The sequence below is a fragment of the Eucalyptus grandis genome, chromosome 4, assembly GCF_016545825.1.
Source record: "Eucalyptus grandis isolate ANBG69807.140 chromosome 4, ASM1654582v1, whole genome shotgun sequence".
Taxonomy (NCBI): Eukaryota; Viridiplantae; Streptophyta; class Magnoliopsida; order Myrtales; family Myrtaceae; genus Eucalyptus; species Eucalyptus grandis.
This window is the reverse complement of record NC_052615.1, coordinates 11,153,556-11,163,004: the sequence shown is the minus strand read 5'-3', so window position 1 is coordinate 11,163,004 and position 9,449 is coordinate 11,153,556. Positions and strand designations below refer to the sequence as shown.

The window sequence follows — 9,449 nt, the reverse complement described above, 5'->3', positions numbered from 1 at the left end:
TCCAATTTAGCGGAGGGTATATTTGTCACAAATTGATCATTTTGGGAGTTTTTTGTAGTCGAATAAATTAGTTTGAGGGTAAATTTATCATAAATGTACCAGTTTATGATTTTTTATAATTAATCGGGGTAAATTTGTCACAGGTATACCAGTTTTGGGTTTTTCATGGTCAAAAAAATAATTCGAGATAAATTTATCATAAGTGTATAAGTTTGGGATTTTTCAGGGTATTAACCCGGCAAAAAATAATAAATAAGAGCAACACAGTAAGCCCAAGCCCAAGTATCTCGTTAAAGCCCTTTCTTTGGTCTTGCTTCACTTGACACCGTGGTAAGGTAATCATTAAAGCAAAAAGGGAGAAAAAAATGAAAACAGAATCTGGCCAAGAGGAGAACGAATAAAAAAAAAAAAAGATCCCACTTTCTTCGATGCGAGACCCTTTGGATTATTTTGATGGAATCATGAATCATTATGGGCTAATTTCCTAAGAAGATGCACAACTTTAATTCTAATCTCAATTTTACTTCAATTTTTTTTTTGTTAAAAAAAATCTCCAACTTCAATTGAGATCTCATATGTGCCCCATGGGGACATAGGATCGTCATGTGACGCCGCATGGTCCAACCATATGCGGTTCGTCGGATCATAATAAATTCGAATTTTAGCAAAAAAATCATACAAACTAGTGAAATGAAGATGATCGCCACATATGAAAAATGCCTATGCATCCTAATTTTTATTTCATCCAAATTGCATCATAAATGTCATATTTTCGTGACAAAGAAAGAACGAGGAATTGAGGGAATATTTGTGGAAACTTTTAGAGAGGAGAGAGAAATGGGGAGAGGCCACGTGAAAGGGACAAACGGGATGAGAAATGAGTAAAAGAAGGGAGGAATGAGAAGGGCATAAGTCGTCAGCGCTTGCTTGTCGTCTTTCAGAGATGCTTTTCACCCAACCATAACACGCATACATAAACAGTATCATTTTATTTTCCTAGCAAAGTTGATCACGACACGATGAAATACACGATCTCACCGGTCTAGTGATATAGATATTATGTATATTCCAATGAATATTTCGCTTTTTATATATGAAAATCTTCTCTTGCCATTCGAATGGGTCGATTGTTATTGCACAGCCTGATATAGCTTAGTCTGCCTAGTCACAACTAAGCCTCGATGAGGATTCTCAGAATATGGCCATCCAACATATGCTCAAGAGCCGCTCACATCCCATCATCTCAGGATGAAAAGTAGAAATAAATGCAAAACCTGCGAGCAAGCGATCTTGGGGGAGGTCTATTGAGGCCATGCGTGCATATTCTTTCTCCACAAAAGCTGCGCCGAATCCCCCACAAAGATGCAACACCCGTCTCTCCATGATCACCCTCTCTCTCTCTCTCTTGCTTTCGATCAATTGGAGGAGCTAAATGTAATGCTTACCATGGTTTCCTACTACAGCGAATGCAAATTCAGCCGCGACATGGACTGCATGGCTACGTTCACAAGATCTGGAGCCAATAAGGGCTCGGTTTTTAACCATTTCAACAATAAGCATCAACTGGTCTTACACACAAAGCTCGAGAGCAGAATCCAGTGCAAAGCTTGCGAAGAGAACATACCAGATGAGGTCTCTGCTTGTCTTGATTGCCTCTTCTTTCTCACGTTCATCCTCTGCCGCTGGTATTGTCATATGAAGGATGGTCTGTGCAAGACTCGTGATGAATGCGTCAAATGTTTAGCCTATCACTGGCTGGAGCAGAGCAGCTCTTTTCAGCTCCATAATTCTTGTGATGAATTGCCCTCTGTTATGTAATAACCTGTTCACCCCGCACATGCTTTCTCTTTTAGTATCAGGAAGGAGCATTGTTGAAAATATGTCGTAAAGATTGTCGATGCTCTTTCACTGCACGGAAAGTGACTACGGCTTCAACATTCCATGCACTTTTGACAGGCCCACTTTGAAACATCACCTCCACAACCAAATACTCTTTCTTAATTTAGACCTACCGAACCGTGCTTCCAATGCAATGTCTGTGGTAAATTTTGCAGGTTCGACTTCTACAGTGGTGTGCATTGCACTCATAATCATCACAGATTGCCTACCACTACAGTAAAGGATTCCCATTAACTTCCATCAACTCACACTCTACGCTTCGTTCATCGAAGATGATACCAGTGAGTACTATTGTGACCTTTGCAAGAGGATAAGGGACTTGAGTCCGGGTGCTTACAAGTGCAATGATTGCCCTTGCCGATTGATTCCTCATATCAAACGCGTTTTACCCACAGTGCATTTTCATCCCAGAAGTGCTCTCTTACCAGACAGACTCTAGCCATCTAATGGATACAAGATGCCGCCAGTGCCATTTGCTGCAGTGAATAGCCTTGTTCCTTTTTAATGTCATATATATATAGACTCATCCTCCACAATAAGTAAGAATTAATGGAAAACTTGCTAGTACCAAATACAGGTTGCTGGAAAAGTGGAAGTACCTGAAGACCCTACTATGGCTGAACTAGATGAAACAATTGTAACTCTGCAGGAAAAAGAGGACAGAGCGAGCACACGACTGGGGGTACTAAAAACAAGATGTGCAATGCTGGTCTCAAAATGATGCAACCAAAGCGCATGTAGTTGCAGAGTTGGGAAGGTACTTATCGAGAAGAAAAGAATTGGGGAGGCAGGAGACCACCTTCCTGTTTGATGTGTCAACTTACACAGAATCACTGCTGACACTCGACATCTGAGATTGTTATTCTCTGCAGCAAAAGCACAAAAATATCATATTTTTGAGTGTAAGACTTGTTTGGTCTATGTTATGAGTTGGAGTGCTAACAAAGGATGCATAATTTGATTATGAATCAACTTGTCAGGAAGCTTGTGGGTCTTATTATTTCCTCAAAAAAGAATATCAGATGTAAGTAGTATGCACAGACTAGTCTCAAGCTTTTGCATACTACCAAAAGTCGGTTATATTGAACTAAAGCCTCCCAAAAAAGAAATCCATATTTCAGCATTCTTTTCTCACCTTGGCCCTGGCACCTTGAATCTATGACTGAAGCCACAATTCTAGCTCCCCACGAAAACCAATCAGCCTGTGAGACAACATAGTCTTAGATTGCATCCCCAGATCCAAGAGCTTCCAGATACAAACAAGATATATCACAAAATAAGTCGCTGCCTTTATAAATATTATTTGCCAAAGCAAGTTGACACATTCGCAGCAACAAAGATCTAGTTGTCACCTCTGAGAGATAATGCTGACTATATGACATAACCACTCTTGTCATTCTGCAATGACAAACTCAAATAAAATTATCATCAGAACAGCTAAGAAGCGGTACCCGTGCATATGGGACAGAGATGAAAAAACTGACATTTTTCATTTTGATACGGATAACTCTGTCACGATAGAACAAAACTTCTATGTTGCAGCTGTGCTGGCGTCTCCAAGGCATCTTATTTATCCTAGTTCATAACTTTATTTTGGCAACTAGAAACGACCATATGACAACATTTGACACGTGCCAATGTGATAATAAAGAGTCAATATCTAAAAATGCTAGTAAAAGCACCATTTTTCATGAACGTGCCAATTTTTTTTCTTTTCAGTAAAGAAAAAAACTTCCAAATCTTTTGGTCTAGTAGGATCTTTGGTAACCTTGAAACAAACAATGAAACATATCCCCAACCTCCTCGTTGTAATGATTGTCAAAGTATTTTTGGTCTCTTCAGTGACATTCGCACTCCAGTTAAAGGTTACAATATCTAAGTATCTGCTATTGAATTAGCAGAAGCATTTGACAGTCCTGCAGTCTCAAGTTCTTCTGTAGATCATGTACTTAGCTTCATTATTTGACTAAAGATAATGATAAATCTCCTGGGAATTGTTTTCCACAATAAGGATTCAGGCTTTTATAAACCTGAGAAGAAGATTAACTTTCAAGTTCATATCAAATGATAAAGGAACCTGCTAAAAATTCAAATCAATAGGATTTGGTCCTCCCACAGGAATCTGTGGGGATTAGTGTGTGAAAGCGCGATCCACAAACTGATGCATGGGACTCACCCTTGCCTGTGGAATGCAGAGGGGACAGAACCGTGCTTATATTAGATCTACCAAACCATGCTTCCTATGCAGCATCTGTGGTAAATTTTGCAGGTTTGACTTTTATGGTAGTGTGCAGTGCAATCTTAATCATCACAGATTAACCTCCACTACAGTAAAAGATTGCCATCAACTTCCTTCAACTCATATTTTACACTTTGTCCATCAAAGATGATACCAGTGAGTACTAATATGACCTTCGCAAGATGATAAGGAACCCAAATCTAGGTGCTTAGGACTCCAATGAATTCCCTTGCCCATTGATTACTCATACCAAATGCGTTTGACCCACGATGCACTTCCATCACACAAGGGCTCTCCTACTAGACAGACTTTAGCCAACAAATGGATACAAGATGCTGCCATATAATGTGGTAAATAGCCATATTCCTTTTTGAACGTCATATGTATGGACTCATCCTCCACAATAACAAACATTTTTTTTAATAATCAACAGAAATTGCGCTTATACCAACATTTTTGAATACAGGTTGCTGGAATAGTGGAAGTACCTGAAAACCCTGCTATAGCTGAATTAGATGAAAAAAATTGCAACTCTACAAGAAAAAGCAGAAAGAAGAGCACATAATTGGAGGTACTCAAGAAAAGACGTGCAATGCTGGTCTCTAAAAGCTGCAAGGGAAGTGCATGCAGTTGTAGTGTTGGGGAGGCACTTACCAAGAAGAAAAAAAAATTCGGGAGTCAGGAGAACCTACCTTTTTTTGTTTAATGTTTCAAGTCACGTTCTTATGCAAGTCAATTGGACTCACTGCTACAGTCAACATCCAAGATCATTGTTCTCTGCAGAAAAAGCAGATAAATATCATATTTTTGAAGTGCAAGACTTGTGTGCTCTGTCATATTCCAAAGTACTAACATTGGAATGCATGATTTGATTATGAATCAACTTGTCAAGAAGCTTGCTGGTCTGATTATTTCCTCAGATACGAACATCAAATGTGTGTAGTTTGTACAGACTTGTCTCAAGCATCTGCATACTATCTATCTAGCTTTGCATACATGAACTGTAAATTCTTAGCACACGCAGGGTGGGAAAATTTTGGTTCTAACATCTGTAGTCAACCAAAATTCAGTTATCTTGAAAGAAAGCCTCCTGAAATATAATCTACATTTCAGTATTCTTTTCTCACCTTGGCCCCAGCAACTTGAATGTCAATGAGTGAGCGAGATGGCGTAGTCTTAAATTGCAAGTTAACGCATTTGCCACAGCAAAGATCTAGTTGTCACCTCTCAAGAGGTAAAATAAAGATTATATGATGTAACCACTCCCACATTCTGCAATGACAAACTACAATCATATTATCATCGGAATAGCTAGTAAGAAGTAATGGTGTATATGCGAGAGAAATGGAAAAAGCTGGCATCTTTCATTTTGATTTGGATCACTCAATGATGTTAGTGTTAGATCAAAGCTTTTGTAATTTTAGCTGTGCTTGCGTCTCCATGGCATCAATTTATCCCAGTTCATATGGATAAATGAGCAAAACCATAGCACACCAGCAAAAAATGTAAAATGACACAAATCCATCCACTGGCCAACCAGAAAGCTACAAAGGGATTCACCAGAACAAAAGAAGGAAATCTGCAACATTCAGCAATGCTTTCAAAGAGATCTGAAGCTATAACCTCAAGAACAATTACTACCCCCTATATGCCTACTAGAAAAGACCATTCTACTCATCGTAACAGTTGTTGAGGTCATCTGCAATCTCTTCGATAACAATAGATCCCAATTTCTTTTGAGGACTTAGCTCATGTTAAACAGATCTAGTCACTACAAGGTGCATCACCATTCATGGCTAGGAATAGGAAAGATAAATAGGTGGTTTTTACTTGTTTCCTGCTCTCCTTTCTTATGATCGGGAGATAATTTGAAGCCGAAGGCTTGGGGATTTGTTATGGCTTTGGCTTCAGATAAAGAGAAGAAAGCCCCATGTGCATCTTATAAAAAACCAGCTTAGGTTCCTAAAGTACTAATCATTTGCTTTAAAGTAGTCATACGATTAAATTTAGAGTTTCCAAGCAGGGAACAGTCAGTCGAACAGCTAGGGCGCTCGGACTTCCAGCAATAAATGCAGATCCTCGCCCGGGTGTGGCGGATGTGGCTGCGCTCTTCCAACAGGCCATACACGGGAGTGCGCCGCACGGATAATCATGAGAACGAGTCTGCGGTAAAGCCACAGACAAAGTTTTTGAATGAGGCTGCGCAAGAGACTCACGGAAAGCAACAGAAGCAGCACGAACAAAAAGGGGACGGAGTGGGAGGAGTCGTGGAGCAGCAACCATGCGAGCGAAGCCACCGATATCGAACCAGTGAAGTCGATGAGGAGCTGCGACGCTCCATCGGCAAGACGCAGCAACAAGAAATGCAGGAGCAGGCTGCAGATGGCAACGCCGGCGGCAACGGGGTGAGTTTCGAAGGGCGAAATCAACTTGCCCTGGAATTTAACTTGGATGAAATTGACGAGGATAGAGATGATGGAGGTAAAATCCATGGCGCCGATTGGCGTGAAGGTAGAGACATCGTTCGTGATTCTTTTATCATTTCGTAAAAGAACTAGGAACGATGATACCTTCACCTTAAAATAATAATGCCACTCTCCAGAACGATGTCCCTCCCTTCACCCCACCACTGGAGAGGAGGAAGGGCCTGTGAACTTTCCTATTTTTTTTTTTTTTTTTGTGTTATTAAAAAAAAAAAAAAGACTTTGTTCGGTGCTGATTGAATTCTCCTTTCTCTTTTCTCGGCAATGTGTGTCCGCATAGTCACATCAATACGTAATAACCGGAAGATTCATGTGCAAGAATAAAGTTCCAATAACCGGGCTGGCAAAAAATAATAAATAAGTGCAAAGCAGTAAGCTCAAGCCCAAGCGTCTCGTTAAAGTCCTTTCTTTAGTCTTGCCTCAGTTGATGCCGTGGTAAGGGAATTACTAGAGCGAAAAGAGAGAAAAAAAAGATGAAAACAGAGTCTGCCAAGAAGAACACGAGAGAGAGAGAGAGAGAGAGAGAGAGAGAGAGAGAGAGAGAGAGAGAGAGAGTCCGGAGAAACCGAGAAAAAGACAGAGGAGATAAAAGGGGGCTCTTGCTGCATGCACCAGATTAATTATGTTTCTTGGTAATCGATAACAATTCGAAACTTTTATTTATCTAATTGAAGGCGTTTTCATAATTAAATTGTAAATTTGGTTTTGTATGGATTCTATGTTGCAGAACATGACTTCGGGAAAATCAATATAGGTTTATGATTTGATTGGGATAAATTTTTAAAATTTTGCACATTGCTAGAAATGGTTTTCAAAGTGATGAATTTGGCAATGGATTTCACCCTTCTCTGACCATCTTTTGGCTTTATGGTCTCTTAGTAATTCAAAAGAGTTTTATGTTGAAAGTAAACTCACTTGAATTGGAGTTTTAAGATGAGGTCGACTCTATTTGCAAAGTAATTGTTCAAAGGTCTTTTGTCAGGTGGACGATTTTACTCAAGAATATGGTATTGCCTACTAAAGTTTTAGTTGAGGTTAGTTGACATGTAAGTGTGACATTTAGATAAACTTTGATGGGACTTTGAGACTCTTCGAGCGGTGTGACTTACAATTTGCATTTTATTTAGGGGTGGTTGTTATCCGCTACAAATTTATAAGCTCATGTCTTGAAAGTGATTGGGATTTGATATATTATATGTTCTTAAAAGCATTGCACAATATGATTTTTTTAAATGAAAAGGTAATGTTTAAAACATATTTGTTGCATAAAATCGGATAGAGCGTTTACTACCCTTTTGGTATTTGAAATTTGAATGAATATAATTGATTAGTATAAAGTTGCATTATAGTGATATTATTCATATTTTGATTCTATTGTACATAATATATTGGATTTGGATAAATGAATCTTTGGTATTGCTTTATCATAGCAAATGCTTGATTTGCTTAGGAGAGATTTGGATTAGTCACTAAGCTATGGTTACTCACACTATTCATTCTAAATCTTTTTCAGGTCAGCTAAAGTAGGACGTGAGCATTATCGGCGAAAAGCTTTTTACAGTTGGATTTGGATGTGAGTTTAGATGCTTTTATATGTTTGTGATGATATTTGTGGGGTTTAATTGAGTTTGGAGATAAACTTACACATTTTTTTCTTTTTAATGAATTTCAAAACTTTTGATTTTGTAACCAACTCACAATTTGTCAAGTATATAGATGAATATATATTTTGATAATTTGAAGGTGCGTCCTTTGGGCAAGACCATAGAAGTGTCATTTTCCTTATTTTATAGAGTTGGGGTATGACTATAGATAGATGACGTATCTTATTCACAAAGTCAACAAAATGAAAACATGCATCAATATATCATTATTGTTTCTCTATATCATTATAATCTTACCAATTCCATACTCCAATAATAGCTGCCCCTCCCTTTCTAAAATTACCCATTTATTGTGCAAATAATATATCGCGACATGAGCATCCTCGTGTCGCCATGTTTTATGCACGAACTCACCTATTTCTATAATTGCTGAATATACAAAATCCTACTAAAATACTTTTGAAGCAGCGAACATTTTTTCTTGGTGAAATATTGCAAAAATAGGTTTTTATCTTACAAAAGATTGCATTTTCTTCGGTTTAAGACACCTTGGATTGTTGATGGAAGTATGAATTTTGCTAATTTCCTAAAAAAAATCTTAAATTTTAATTTTAATGGCGATTCTACTCGAATTGGTTTTTTGTTTTAAAAAAAATCCCAAGTTTCATGAAGGCCCCATTTCTACCCATGAGTGGCCACACGATCATCATGTAACGCCGCATAGTCCAACCATTGCAATGTGAACACCGAAGGTTCCCCTAAGACCCTTTGGTAACTCTCTTAGAGAGAGAGAGAGAGAGAGAGTCAATAAAGGAGATTGAAAAGAGGTTTATACACACACACACGTAAACACCGTAGTAGGAGAGAATAGATATGACAAAAAAGAGAGCATCTTGTCTTCTTTCTTTTTTGCCTCAGAAAAAGGATGTGACCTGGTTTAAAATCAAGGTTGGACCAACCGTTACTTTGATTGGTATAATAAATTCAAAGTTTTAGCAAAAGGAGCAGATGATCACCATAAATGAAAATTGCATATGCATCGTAATCTTTATTTCATCAAAATGTAGTTCATTTTATCATTTGGATAGGTTCACTTGTAATTACTCAGAAGAGCACCTCTCTATTTTGTTTTGCTCTTTCTAAAAATGTTCTCCTTGGTCTTAGTCTTCATAGTTTTATACAAATGCCAACTTTTTATCCGTGGATCTAAATTCAATTTAATTA

The 9,449-nt window shown here is 38.2% G+C and overlaps 2 long non-coding RNA genes across 2 annotated transcripts; both read right to left on the bottom strand.

Annotated features, from left to right (window-relative positions):
• Positions 1–2,526: 2,526 nt before the first annotated feature.
• LOC104440943 lies at positions 2,527–3,299 on the bottom strand. Its single transcript, XR_005550297.1, has 3 exons — positions 3,252–3,299; positions 3,035–3,101; positions 2,527–2,765 (listed from the first exon to the last, which is right to left on the bottom strand). It is a non-coding gene; the product is annotated as an uncharacterized LOC104440943 (long non-coding RNA).
• Positions 3,300–4,845: 1,546 nt separating this feature from the next.
• LOC120292695 lies at positions 4,846–6,401 on the bottom strand. The gene is made up of 3 exons (XR_005550298.1): positions 6,355–6,401; positions 5,266–5,410; positions 4,846–4,915 (listed from the first exon to the last, which is right to left on the bottom strand). It is a non-coding gene; the product is annotated as an uncharacterized LOC120292695 (long non-coding RNA).
• Positions 6,402–9,449: the final 3,048 nt, after the last annotated feature.